Source organism: Ammospiza nelsoni, chromosome 29 (assembly GCF_027579445.1).
Source record: "Ammospiza nelsoni isolate bAmmNel1 chromosome 29, bAmmNel1.pri, whole genome shotgun sequence".
NCBI lineage: Eukaryota > Metazoa > Chordata > Aves > Passeriformes > Passerellidae > Ammospiza > Ammospiza nelsoni.
The window spans coordinates 3,359,291-3,373,235 of record NC_080661.1 but is presented as its reverse complement, the minus strand read 5'-3'; the positions used below and the strand labels follow the sequence as shown (position 1 = coordinate 3,373,235).

Here is a 13,945-nt window from a genome sequence, read left to right as displayed (position 1 = left end):
AAGATGGCACCCTGGGAACAGATGTGGAAGTTTTGGGAACCTCTCATATCACAGTGGGAACACTGGTTTTGTTTTGTGTAAACAATTATCGGTATTGTAAAACAAAAGGAGTGGTTAGAGTTTTCTCTGTTAGCCTATCATAAACCTGGATTTTGGAATATGCATGAAGTTAATTAACACTGTTATTTAAAGTGACTGATCAATCAATAAATTGGAGTTCGATGCATCAAAGGATTGGTCGTTCTCCCCTCACTTCAACAGTCTGCCTGTCACACCTAGGATCTGATCAACCTGGATTTTTTTTGGTGTAAAATCCACAGTGATCTGACCTTCTGCAGGAATATGGAGAGAAGAGTCAAAAGCAATTCCTGGAATGTTGCAAAAAGCAGATAGTGGTAATAAACATATATAGATAAAAAGGCATAAAAGCTCATAAAAGCATATGGAACTGATGTAAACCTAATAAAAAGAAGCATTCTATTTTAATAAAGAGTGAGAGTTGCAGACCACAGTGTGAGAAATAGCTACTCACTTTTCATAGTTTAGGAAGGTTTATTAAACCTTATCAAAAATACAACAGAAGATTGAATGAAGAAAAAAGGTTACAGCACCTGGAGCAAAAGATTTTCCCCACCATGTTCTCAGGCCCCTCACAATGGAGGTTTTCCCTTTTTAACCCTTTAACCTCTCCTGAAGGTCTGTCTATCAACACCTTCTTCGCTGTCCACTGGTGGAGATCTCTTCCTCAAATCCTGACTGGGGGTCAGGTGTGGCCATAGCGACACGCCAGCCCTCGCAGATGTCCCAACCCCAGTTTTCCCTTGATAACCACGTGAGGGGTACAGCACAACTATAAATCTATAAACTTTTCTTAACCTGTATACATTGTGAAAAATGCCCATCAATTGTTTTTAAAATTTTTAAAAGTTCATTAGTAATAAAATTGTTCTAAAAATAGTAATGCAATTAGAATAATTTGGACAAGCTGAATTAGGACAATATGAGACAATAGAGACAAAGAGTTATGGATGTCCGGGTACCTTTTTCTGGGCAGCAGGAGCCCGAAAAAGGACACACACTAACAAAGGATTAACCCTTAAAAGGAATGGCCCGTTGCATATTCATACACTTCATGCATGATGCATAAATTCCATTCAAATACAGGATTCTGTCTGGTCATCATCAACTTCTTCCTTCTAATCCTAACAGTGCTTTCGAGGCAGAAGAAGTTCGTTTCTTCTGATAAGAGGGCAATAAATTCTTTTCTCTGAAAGATTTAGGTTTCCTGTGGCTGCTATCAGGTGTGAGTGCCTCATTCCTTTCTTAAAAAAATCCCACTGACATAGTTCTTATTTTAATTACAAAAGCTACCTTTCAATTACAAGACTACATTTATCATATTATTAAAATGTTAATACAGCACTACTAATCAATACATCAAAATACATATGGTAAATATCTGCATAGAGCCATATAATGTGCTCTTTTCACATACATTATATTTGTCTAATAATTGTGAGAGTCAATCATCACATGACTCATCTATCACAACAGGAAAAGAAGTTTCTGGTGCGAGGGACACTGGTTTTAAAGGTAGGACCTGTTCTTGAGGTTTGATTTGTTCCCTCTTTCAGATTACAAGGAAGTCATGGTGTTCCAGAGTAGAAGCTGGAGCCAAAAGTTTGAGAACAGGGTGTGATAAGATCACCAGAGTATTTTATCTGTATCTAGGAAGAAGCCTTGCAGAGCTTCTTTTTGACTTTTACTGAAAGTAGAAGTCCTGTTTTTACCAAGAATTTTGATCTCTTGGTGTTTTGGAGGAAGAAAAAGAAAACAACCAAGCACCTGAAGTGTGCATTGAGGTGAGGTGTATCCCAGAGGGCTGAGGGCTCACCAAGGCAAGAGAGACCCTCCTGTGACCATGGTCACAGGGGTTTTCAGGTGAAGGGAGAGATGAGAATGTTGACTCCATGTTCAGAAGGCTTGATTTATTATTTTATGATATATATATTACATTATAACTATACTAAAATGGAAAAGAAGGTAAGGTTTCCTCTCATAAGCTAAGCTAAGAATAGAAAAGAATGATAACAAAAGGCAGCTCTCTTGGGCTTTGTCCAAGATAGCTCGGTCCTTGATTGGCCATTCATTATAAAGATCCAAGATGGGCCAATCACAGGTGGACCTGTTGCATTCCACAGCAGCAGATAATAATTGTTTACATTTTGTTGCTGAAACTGCAGCTTCTCAGAAGGAAAAATCCTAAGAAAGGATTTTTCATAAAAGATGTCTGCAACATGTCACCTTTTTTTATTTAGTTAAATTAAAAAGAAAAATGCTTGTCATTTTCTCTGCTGGGCTCATGCAGAGAAAAAGGCCAACACTTGACAGGTTATCTGTTGCCAATCAAACATCACTCAAGTGCTCCTGTGGAATGAACAGGGAATTTCTTCACCTGTAGAACATAAAATTCTATCATATCACTAAAACAATTTTACAATATAAGATAAAGCAAAAACAATGCAAAGAAAATTCAAGTTCAAGGAGCTGAGTTTCAGGAAAAGTCCATGGACTGAAGATATTCCTCTTTGCCATCTCTGAAAGTCCCTTTTGGTCCTGAAACAGGCTTGCTACAGAAAAATCCATCAATAGTTATCAAAAGTCCATTGGCAGTCATCAAACAAAATGCTTTTGAGCTGCTGCCAGCTCTTTCAAACCTTTTCTTTTTTTTTTTTCTTTTTTTTTTTTTTTCTTTTTTTTGTCTTTTTGTCTTTGTCTTAAAGAGCAGCAGCAGCAGAGCAGCCAGAGAGGCCTTGGGGGACCCTGGCCCATGTGGATGGACAAGGAACCCCAGATCTGGCCCACAAAGCGGTGGCCCAGGACCAGAAGGGGGAAGCAAAACCCCCAACCCCATCAGGAGGCCGGGAGATAGCCCTGGCCCAGGGACCCGAGCCCAACAGCCCAGGCCCAACCCACGAGGCAGGCTCGGCCTTGCCACAGGCCTGCACCCTGCTGCCAGTACAAAGGCTGAATGGGCCGAACGCTTCTTTTCCCCAAAATCACCAAGTCACACCGGCAGTGGGGGAACTGAAGATGCCCCGAAGATCTCCATCTCAGGTCTGGGAATGTTTGTTCGTCACAATTATTCTTTTTTTACTTTTCTGCAGAAATACTGTCATCATCTATTCCTTCCAGACAATCTTTTCCTACTTTTTGGGGAATTCCTTTTGCTGCCCTCCCAGATCAGCCTAATTTCCAGGGCTCCTTCCCAAAGTGAGGTGCAGCCCATCGCCTCCACTCTCCAGCTGGAACAGAAGGAAGCACAGAGTTTGCTGTTGTGGGAGAGGAGCTTCTCTTTCCTGCCTGCTTTTCCCTCTGGGACAGGTTGTGTGTGCTCATTTGGTAAAGGCAGGTTTAAACTCTGAAGCAGCTGTGTTTCAAACTGCTCCCTTCTCCAGCTCTTCTGTGGGTATCATTGGACAAAAGGCCTCTTCGTGTGAGCTCCCTGTGGCAGGTTAAGGAAGGAGGTTGATACTTCAGGGTTGTGACTGCTGAAAAGCAGCTGGTTTCTGGAGGTGTCCAGAACTGGGAGTGGCTCCTTTTCTCACCTGCCTGCAGAAAAGGAAGTAGCAAAGTGGGAATTTCATTTGTGGAGATGGCCATCAGGGGTGTTTGCCAAGAGATGGGCTGGCAGAGAGGCAGGTCTCATGCTAAACTGTCTGTGTGTTTGTTTTGATGGTGGGGAGGGTCAGAGATGCAGACACAGACACCAGCTGAAGGAACAGTGTGATTTCCAGTAATGGAAAAATGCAAAAAAGAGTCAGGAAAGGATAAGCTAAGCAATGCACCTCAGCATTATTACAAAAGGGTGCCTCTGGTGATTAAGGAAGATCCATCACCAGGTACCCCAATGGTTTCCTCTTCATCCAGAGCTGCACATCAGCTGGGGGAAGCTGTCCCAGCCAAGCCCTGCAGAGCCACGGCCGGGAACCGGGAAATCCTGCGGTGCCTCCTCCTTTGGTGGCCACGAGGCTCCCGAGTGCGCTGTGAGAGTAGCCCGGCTCTGATCGTGGTGGACCAGCAATGTGCCAGAGCTTCTGCTGGGGGCACAGCTGGTGTCATTCTCCTCTTGGTTTTCTCCCCGAGCCTGCCCAGGGCTCAAGGAGGAGCCAAGGCCAGGTGTGGCCTTGTCCCTTTTCCTCATGCAGAAAGGTGAAGACGTGTTTCACCAGTGAATGGATGCAACAATCCTTTTGATAATAACACTTGGTTAAGTAGCAGATACATGGAACATTGGGTTGGGAAGGTGATCTAGAGGGCAGCTTTGGCTCAGGTCCTGTTGTTGAGGCTTCAGTCAGGGTCTGTTGTTCAGGCCTTAGTCCTTCAGTATTTTGTGGTGCAAATCACACCTGTGCAGAGCTGGAAACAAACAAGTCTGTCCTTAGCACATTTAAGACAGGAACAGCATCAGCCCTGCAAGGCCAGGCTGGGGCCAAGAGCAGAAGGCCAGCACCCTGCTTTGCCCACAGGCAGCCCTGCAGAGCAAGCAGCCCCTCCTGCCCAGGGGCTGAGGTGCCCGAAGCTGCCTCCCCGCTGTGCAGCTCTGCAGAGCCTGCGGGGCGCAGGGTCCTGGGCAGCCAGGGCAGCCCGGCTGCCTTGGAGCACAAGGAGTGGCCCAGAGAGAAGCTGCTGCCCTTTGCTTTGGAACTGATCCTCAGAGTCTTGTCAATAATCCAGAGTGTCTGATGTGTTTTCCTTTCCTCTCCCAAATTTAACACAGCTTTTTGAGAAAATTGACTGATATAGCTGCTGGTGGTGGTGGTGCTTTTGTGTGCAGGTGAGGGCAGGTGATTTGAACCAAGGATGGAGTCCATTGTTAATACCCCATATTTGCCAAGTCAAGAAAACCATTCACAATAGGGCTACCAGTGCTTTAACCATGGTCATAAGGGTTTGCAGGTGAAGAGAAGACGAGAATGTTGATTCCATGATCAGAAAGCTTGATTTATTATTTTATGATACATATATTACATTATGACAATACTAAAAGAAATAGAAGGAAAAGTTCTCAGAAGGCTAGCTAAGCTAAGAATAGAAAAGAATGAATAACAAAGGAGCTCTCTCCAACTCTGTCCCAGAGAGAGCTCGGTCCTTGATTATCCATTAATTACACACATCCAACATGGGCCAATCACAGGTGCACCTGTTGCATTCCACAGCAGTAGATAACCATTGTTTACGTTCTTTTTCTGGGGCCTCAGCTTCCCAGAAGGGAAAATCCTAAAGAAAGGATTTTTATGAAAAGATGTCTGCGACCAAGTGCTGAGCAGTTTTCCTAGGTTTTGGAAAGCTACCACCTTAAGAAACCCAACAGATTTTCCAGGAGGACACCAGCAGTAGCATGATTCCAATGTTTTCCACCCCTTTTCTGTGTCTTTTAAGAGTTCTGCAGTACCCAGCAGGAATGAAATGACCTGTGATAATGGGATTTGAGTGCTCTGTGTTGTTCATTGCCACATGAGTGTTCATGACAAGCTGGACACCCCACTCATGGCTCTGTTGAGTTAAATTCATCCCAATTCTGTGCAAACAGCAGCCCCGAGATGCTGAGAAGAGCAGGCACAGTGAGTGAGCGTGCATGCACACACCCAGGGGCTGACTGCTGTGTGGGCAGATGGTTTTGCACTGTTGTAAATCTTCACTCTCTCGAGCTGAAAGACTAAAATATATATCTTAAATGAAAATATATACCAAAAATTAAAATTGTCCAAAAATACATGTGCATTAAATTTCATGCATATGATATGATATGATATGATATATGATATGATATGATATGATATATAATATAATATAATATAATATAATATAATATAATATAATATAAATTATTAATATATGTGATCACTTTTGAAGCCATTGCTTGTGGGGGATATTAGATGATCTCCTAGTGTTTGTACATTTTTCCTTTCTGCTACTGCTGATCCTAGCAGCAACTCCCTGTCAGTTCCTCCAGGTAACTTCACACAAAGGGATTCCATCATTTCAGGGCCTGTGAGAGCTTGGCACTGAAATGCCAAGTTGGTTCCCAGCTCTCCAGCCTCCCCCTGGATTTTGGATCATCTCAGCACTTGTGTCCATGGCCCTTCCTTCATCCCCAGCCTGCAGCAGTCACAGTCGCTGCTGCCTCCCCCTTGCTGCAGCTCATTTGCCAAAGTGCTGCCAAAGGCAGCAGAGCTGGCTCAGGATCCCTGCTGGCTTCTGCTCACTGGGATGAGCTTCAGGGGGACACTTGGAGCCCTTTCCTAAAGAGCTGCCTGTGGGATGAGGGATTTGTCCTCCCCGGGTGGCTCCTGCTTGGATTCTGTGCTCATGGAGCCCCGGAGTTTTCTCAGCAGCCTCTGCAGCGAGTTCTGAGCCAACGTGGGGCTCTGCTGCCAGCCCAAATCTGCGCTTCCCCTGCCCAGCCTGACTGCAGGTGGGGCATGTGCTGGGCATGGCCGGAGATTGGCATGGCCAGAATCCTCCAGCATTTACACCTGCTCATGGCTTTGGGTAGCACAAATCAACACTTACATCAGTTGAAACATTGCATTTATTGCAGATAGTTACACCTGCACTACTAATGTACAAATACACAAACATTAACTTATGTTTAAAAATAAAATTTATTTTAAATTACAACACCTGTGCTACCAATATAGAAACACAGAAATATCTATTTATGATTAAAATCTAATTTATTCTGAGAATTGTGCTATGTAAATATATACAAATATCAACTTCAGTGAAAAAAAAATTACTTTATTGCAACCCTCTGCAACAACTCACTGTACACAAATATTGAAGTTACTGAATTGAAGTTTAACAATTAAATTTATTACATATTACTACAACCATACAGCCCATATACAAATACAGAAACATCAATATCCCTCTCTAAAGAATCTCAGATCCAGAACTAAATAAATAGAATTTTAGAACTATACAACTCCATACATAATAAATAGAAGTAAATACATATATAGGCATAACAATATAGAGATGTAAAAATGCATTACATATTTCATGACATATAACATGACAATATAATACAAATATAACAAACCTTTCTATAAGTACACAAATATCAATGGACCAATAAAAAAATCCATACAACCCCAGCAATAGAAATGCACAGCTACAGAGCTGTACAAGTATGTAATCAGATGAATATACACGCATCAATATAACAATATACCTACATAATATCCCTATACAAATATCAGTCAGTGTATGTAAATATCCCTATACTTGTAACTATCCAAATCCAACTACACATCCATAAACAGCGCAAGATCAGGAGGGATTGCAGCCGCCGATGTTCCCAGGCTCTCGCTCGGTCTCCTCCTCCCGAGCAGAGCAGCTCTCCTGGACAGCGACAGCAGATGGGACATCTGGCAAGCACAGGGAACACTGAGTGAGTGTGGGGACGTTTCCCTCGGCCGCAGCTGCGCTTCCATCAGGGAAGAGGAAATGTCAGAGCCTCCCCAGGAGGGTCAGAAGGAAAAGCAGCCGAGCGGGCCAGGCTGTGGTGAGCTGCTCACTTCTTTCTGGCATCCCAGTTGCTCTGAGGGAACTCCCTCATGTCAGGTTATTGAACCACCTTTGCACTTACCAAGACTGTGGCCCCCAAATCAATCAGTATTTATGTCTCCAGCTGCTTGCACCAATGACAGAGAATGTCCTCTAACAGTGCTGGGGCACAAAGTTACCTTGTACAGGTCATCTGACAGGGCCTTGTTCTTTCCGTGCTTCCTGTGTTTCTCCTTACCTTCCACTTGGAATTGTTACAGCATTTCTTTTTCTTTCCCCTTGATCAGTTCTAAAATTCGTGTTTCTCTTCCAAGTTTCAGATTGTTCAGTGATCCTGTCAAGCCATTTCTCAGAAGCTTTTATCATGGAATTGAGTGTTAATTTCAGCAATTTTGGTGATTTTCTGTGAGATTTATGCAAGTGTCCTGTTCATTGGGCACCATTTAGGAAGGTACAAAGGAGAAAAAGGATGTTCTGTAGGTCAGTTCACTAGTGGAATATCCATGGATAGAGAGAGTGATTAGCTGAATTTTACATCTACTCCTAACCTCAAAGTGCAACAGGTCATTTGGGGAGAAATTAAAGCCCAATTTCTTCTTTTACCAGCCTGTATTCAAATCTAAAGTAAATAGAGCAGGGTGAGAACGTCAGTGTTCAGTTCCTGAAGTGCCTTATTAAGGCATTCTTAAAGTAATGGAGATAAAATCTGGGTGGGCATTCCTAATTTCCAGCCACTCATTGTCAATTTCACTGACTCTGAAAACAGCAGAGATGTGCCCATCATACCTGATCAATCCATTTGGGGATGGTTTAGGTACAGATTCTCTGGGGCTTTAGATTTTTAGATCTCTAGACAATGCTTCCAGGAATCTAAATAGCTTTCAGAAATTAAACTTTTCTCCTTTTTTCCTCAGTCTTTGCACTCATGTGCACCAGAGACCTTCAGTGAATGGATTCCACTCTAATCCATCTCCTAGCTGAATCTCCCAGCTGTGTTCATACTGGTGGTTCGTGTGTCTCTTCTGCACAGCGCAATTTTAAAATCTTCGTTCCTTATTATCTCTGCCCTTCCTTTTCTGTTTTAGCTTGCAAATGCATGCAGATGTATCAGAAATTATACATCTAATTTCTGATGCATCAGTTCCTGTCTAGCAATTTCATTTTATCCTGTTCTGATGTTATGCTAGTCTTATATGTTTTAGTCTAAGTGGACTCCTGTTTTCTTGCATGTGGAAGTTTTACAATGCAATGCTCTCATTCACCTGCTTTCATGAAACCCTTCATTAACATTAGCACAAGTAACTGTGTGATTCCCTTCTGCTTTGTAGAAGATTTGGGAAACTCAAGTCCTGCTCAGCTACAGAAAAACATACATGGTGCTTGGTAATTCCCCTAAGAGCTTAAGTTAATGGTAAACAACTGCAGCTTATTCATTTCACAAAATTGGGAGAAAAGACATTGCAAATATTGAGGAATGTAGTGCAATATTGATGGGCATCCCTCAGCTACCCAGACAGACTGATGTCACTGGCAAAATTCCCTCTTTTCCAAAGGTTTTCATTTGCTTTGGCTGTACTTCGTATGGCTGCAGGTCATATTTCCCTTGATTTAAGGAAGTATCTTGGCAGGTATTCTTGGTGATATATCTTGCTAATTCTGCCCTTGGAGGAATTACTCAGTTCTGCAGTCCTTATTACACGCCCTGTTCTAAAAGACTTTTATGCTATTTTCCCTCTCTCTGTGTTTTCACACTTGTTCAACAAGGTTTTCTTTCTTAGAATATTAATCACAACATCCCCAAGGATTAAAAAATCCTTAGGTATTTTTTCCCTAAGTATTTACTAAAGAAAAACAATAATATTATAAAACCCTGTATGCATGTAAATCTGGATGTAAAATACAAACAGAAATAAACTTGAGAGTTCTCCTCAAAACCCTTAAGAAAAAAAACCCCATGTATTCACTAAAACCCAGAGTATTCATCTACAGTATACAAAAATGGGAATGTTCTAGAAGAGAAAATTTGTGCAACGGTTCTGCACGGAATTCTATGCTTTCAAGCTTTTTGCCCTTCAGGGGCAGTGCCATTCAATGAACTGCAATGCTCTGAGCATGTTCTGCTCACCATGGCAGCTTTCTGCTCTGCCCCGGTACAGATCATCCTCCCAGCAAAGGGGCAGTGCAGCCACCGCAACTCGCAGCACCTTCCCACACAGCAACAACCTGAAGGACAGAGATGGCTTTCACCAGCAGCTGCGGGTTCTAATAGTGCCACCTCTCAACTGCTGAAAGCCTGAATTTCTGTGTTGCAGTGTGTTAGTTTATTGAGTCAAATGTTCTGTTATATAGTGGTAGGTTCAAGTGTTACCCGAGTTATTACAGGGAGCTTCTCCCCTGTGTTATGCCCTCTTACCCAAGTGTCCCTCAAGGAATCCCTTCCCTCCTCACCAGATTTTTCCCTGCCTGTCAAGACAACCCGGCCCCTTTGCCCCATCCATCAGCCCAAACCCTACCCTTTGTTCCAGAAAGTTCTCTGTCCGTCACCCTAAGATCCAATCCCTATCCCAACGCTCTCTCTTCCCCTTGTTCTGATTTGTTGTAGCTCTCAAAACCACACCCCAAGAGTCACTTATTGGTTACTATATGGTGTCCACCCCCTGTTTTGAAAGGTTTTAAAAACCCGTGCACAGGGGTGCTGGGGGATCTTTCAACATCTGTTCCCTTTGGGAATTCTTCCCCACAGAACCTTCCCAGGTCTCTCCTGATGAATTTGCTGCCCTTTACACCGCAGAAGAGCCTCCTCTACTTGCTTCACTCGGTCCTCCAGGGGTTTCTCCTGCTGGGCATTTGGCCTAGAGGTTCTGGCTCAGGCAAAACTGTAACCTAGCCAGTTCCCACTCTTGCCATTGTCCCTGGAGCATCACAGAGCTAGCCAGGGCTGCGGAGGGCATTGACAGTGACCCATGCCCTGGCATGTCACAGCCCCCAGAGCCACACCTGCCAGGCCACAAGCCCCAGCCCTGGTCCCCACTGCAGCCTCAGGGGCTCCTGGGCATCCTCACCCTGAGTGCAAAGGCAGCCTCAGGAGCCCCCCAGGGCGCTCTGGATCCAGGCTGCAGACACCCTAAAGCCAGCACTGAAAGGGACATGGATGGGGACTGCAGCTGGATCTTACAGTGCTCACCACTCCTGACTACTCTCTAAGTGACCCAAACCTCATTGGCAGCACCTTGAGCACATTGACCCTGCTCGCCCCTCCTGGAACGTGGTGTTCCCACATCCTACACCAGCCCTTTGCAGGGAGTGACCAGCTCCCAGCTGCTCTGCTACCCTGGCCTTACTTTCTGTTTGCCACCAATGAACTTTACGGATATACTCATGAGAAACCTAGCACAACATTTGCTTCTCAGCAGCTCTTTGGTAAAAAACTCCACTAGTCGCTAGTTTTTGCACAGAGAAGGAGGTCCTGACAAAAGGCACAGGCAGGACTCTGGCATAGGAATTCCTGAGCTGCAGGATTCTACCCATTGTTGTTCCTACCTGCTTTGCTGATATTTTGGAGCCAGTTCTGGACAGGGGCTGCTGCTGACAGGGTAGGAAAATTTGGAGAAAAAAAGGTGCTGGAGACAACCAAAAAAAACCAAAGGAGGAAACCCTTAGAAATACAGAGAACAACAGAAGTCCTTGGAGGTGGTTCAATAGAAAATGCCAGCAGCAGTGAGCATAGCCCGAGGTTGCTCACTGCCACCCCAGGGACTCCTCAGTCCCCTGCTGGTTTGTGTCTGATGCAGCCCTGCCTGGAAAGGGCTCCAGGCTCTGGTGTTCCTAGCTTGCTCCAGGCTACATTCTTAGCAGCCCTGAAATAAGAGGTGAAACAAAGAGCCATTTTCTGTGCTGCGTTTAAACTCTTCTCCTTCAGTGCCACTGCCAGAGATCATCCCTCTCTTAGCTTGGCACTGTGCCTGCTGCATCCTCGTCTCTCTCCCTTGCATCAGCTCCTGCACATCATCAGCACTCGCTGTCCCACATCATGAACAGAGAGAGCTGTGTCAGAAGAGCAAGGATTGCATTTTCTTGGCTGTGAGATGCAAAGCTGTGTTTCGTGTCAGGCACAAACAGGCGATGTGTGTATTTGTGAATGTGAAATGTGTGGACCCCGACAATGGGAGAGCTGTGAATTCTAATAATAACCGAGGAAAATAAAGCATGGAAAAAGGCCTGTGAACCTATCTTTTGTTTGCAATTAACCCTAGTTGATTTAGGAGCATTGGAATTAAGGTGTTAAAAATGTTGCTTTTTGTTTGCATTTAATCCATAAAAAGCTCTGCAATAATAACCTTTTGAAGTATAATTTTAGAATATTACTTGTATCCTTGAAGCTGTAGCTTTGGAATATATATAAAGGAAATATGCTTGTCTTACACCTTATTGAAGCAGAGAAAAACAGCTTGAGAAAGAAAGATGAACATCACCTCAAGGGTTTATGGTTTCGACCAAAGGGAAGATGGACATCACTGTTATGAGATTTAGAGTCTCTGCAATTAAAAGCTGGACACACATTTGGGGATCTGGACCCCACCAGATGGGATTCGTCTTTCTTCTTTTGGAAACTGGACCGTCACCATCTGAGGATTCTCCTTTGAGATACGTCCCGAGAAATTAAAATCACAATAGTGTATAGAATTGTGATGTAATAATTTCAAACAAAAATTGCTGATGAGTAAAAGATTGGAAATAGAAACTGCTGAAAAAAACTGATGAGTACCCCTATAAATACCTGTAACCATCAATTATTGGTGTGCAGTTGGAGGGAAAACTTCCCCCACTGTACCCAGGGCTGTATTGCTCATACTTTACCATATTAAATAATAAATTGATTGCTGCTTGTATATTGGCCTAGTCAAGCTTCTTATTCATAATACTGTTAGCTGTGCTCTTCTATGGGCTGGCCATGGCACTTGGTAATTAATATGCTGTCATGCTGTGAACTGAATTCACACCTTACAGGGCTGTGTTTACTGGGCCTGCTGGATCAGTGCCCACTTCCTTCCTCTGCTCCTCCTCACTCCAGGACTGTGAGAGACCAGCATGGGGTCAAAGACCCTGCAGTATCATTACCCTCTGGTAATGCTCAGAGGTCCTCTAAGGGCTGTGTAATACACAGCATCTGGGTGTGGGGCATGTGCTAAGGAGAAAGAAAGAGTCTGTGAGAAAGCTGAGCTGCTCTTATATGGGACTGAGGAAATGACAGGAACTTTTTGGCATATAAAGCTTTCCTTCCAGGTCAGGGACCAGGGAAGGCCTAATCAGCTGTGGCCCCACAGGGCAAGTCTGTGCTAGCTCCCAGCACCAGGTGCAGGGCTGTGGGGCAGGGCTCCTACAACAACAGCACAGCTCTGTGCAAGAGCCCAGCCTTGCATCTGGGTTCCTGCCTGCTCCCCCTTTAGAGACAGCTGTGGCCCGAGGATTTGTGTCTGAGGGAGAACTCCACCCTTGGACCTTCTGATCTTTCCCAAGTGGCCAAATGGGGATGCACCAGCAGCACTGCTGGGAAGGTGCTGGCTCAGTGGCTGTTTTTTGAGACTGTGCCCCCCATATCAGCTTTATGTGTGTTTGGGGGGGGTGCTCTGGTGGGTGTGGTTACACACTCACTGGCCTTGGCAGAGCACAAGTTGGAAACTTTGAAGGTTCCAGCTGCTGTAAGGCTCAGGAGGCAGAGCTGCTGCTAGGCACAGTGCGGTACTGTGCTGAGGGAAAGGTGAAAACAGTTAATAATCCATCCTCAGCTAATCACTGAGTGCTGATGGGAGGCACAGGCTTGGTGGGGCTGCTTTGTACAGGCCAAGGTGCTTATCAGCTGTGCAGCATCCCCAGCAGCCCCGGCAATGCTGGTGCAGCTGAAGGACAGGCTTGATGGGTCTGGTGCAGCCCCACAGCCTCAGACACTGCAGCTCCACTGTGCAAAGCAGCATGGCTGAGCTGGTTGTTGGTCAGGTGAGGACTCAAATATATTTCCTGCAACTTGCTCCAGCACAGTTCAGCCTGGAAAAAAGACATTTTTACAAGTGTAGGGGAGTCAAGCTCCAATAAATGTCAGCTGAGCCCTGGTGCTTGCTCCCCTGCATGAAGCCTCAGTGAGGCACCAGGGCCTCCTGTCAGCAGGAAGGGAAGGGAGATCAGAGTTGTTGGAAGAATACATGACTGAAGGCTGAGCACAGGGTTGGTGGTGCTTTGTGTGGCTTTTGCATGACATCCAGGCTGGCTGTGGCAGTGTAAGCCAACCTTTTGTTTTGCAGCAGGCTTTATGCCAGAGCCAGCCCTTTTCCAGCCTTTGGGGTGATTACAGCTGTTGCTCTATATTTCTCTCCTT

At 44.7% G+C, this 13,945-nt stretch overlaps 1 pseudogene; it reads left to right on the top strand.

Moving 5' to 3' along the window:
• LOC132085215 (zinc finger protein 271-like) overlaps positions 1-13,945 on the top strand; it is a 519,877-nt pseudogene that overhangs the window by 236,350 nt on the left and 269,582 nt on the right.